Below are 1,144 nucleotides of genomic sequence, written 5' to 3' on the forward strand. Positions count from 1 at the left end.
TAAAAGCATAAGAAAACTACAAAATATTACTTCAGGAAGTAAAAGAGGACATAAGGAAATGGAAAGGTAGCCCCTGCTCATGGATCGGAAGAATTAAAATTGTCAAAATGGCAATACTTCCCAAAACATTGTATAAATTCAATACTAGCCCTATAAGGATACCAATGACATTCTTCAAAGAAATAGAGCAAACACTCCTGAAATTCATGTGGAAAAATAAACCCCCATGAATAGCTAAAGCAATTTTTGGGAAAAAGAAAATGGGAGGAATCAACCTCCCTAACCTCAAACTCTACTACAAAGCAGTAACAATTAAAACACTATGGTACTGGAACAAAGGCAGAGCCACAGAACAACGGAACAGGGTAGAATATAATGACCCCCCTCCTCAAATATATGATCAGCTAATCTTTATTAAGGAAGCAAGAAATGTGAAGTGGAACAAGGAAATCCTCTTTAACAAATTGTAGAAGGCAAAACTGGACAGATACATCCAAAAAATATGCTTAGATCTCTACCTAACACCATGTATAAAAGTAAGTCGAAATGGATTAAAGATCTCAACATGAGACCAGAATCCATAAGGCACATTGAAGACAAGGTTAGCAAAACCCTCCACGACATTGAAGCTAATGGTATCTTCAAAGATGACACATCACTAGCCAAGGAAGTGAAAACAGAGATAGACAAATGGGACTATCTTAAACTAAGAAGCTTCTGCACCTCAAAAGAAACAGTGACCAAAATACAGACACTCTACAGAATGGGAAAGAATATTCACCCAATACCCATACAATAAAGGGTTGATATCAAGGGTATACAAAGCACTGGTTGAACTGCACAAGGAAAAAACATCCAACCCCATGAGAAAATGGGGTGATGAAATGAACAGAATCTTTCTCAAGGAAGAAATCCGAATGACTAATAGGCACATGAGGAAATGCTGTACATCACTAATCATCAGGGAGATGCAAATCAAAACAATAATGAGATATCAGCTCACACCACAGAGACTGGCCCACAATCAAAAGAACAAAAGCAACCGTTGTCGGCATGGATGTTGCAAGAAAGGGACCCTCCTTTACTGCTGGTGGGAATGCCGACTGGTTCAGTCCTTTTGGAAAACAGTATGGACTATTCTCAA

This window comes from Sorex fumeus, unplaced genomic scaffold (assembly GCF_029834395.1).
Source record: "Sorex fumeus unplaced genomic scaffold, SorFum_2.1 ptg000002l, whole genome shotgun sequence".
In the NCBI taxonomy this organism is placed as follows: Eukaryota; Metazoa; Chordata; class Mammalia; order Eulipotyphla; family Soricidae; genus Sorex; species Sorex fumeus.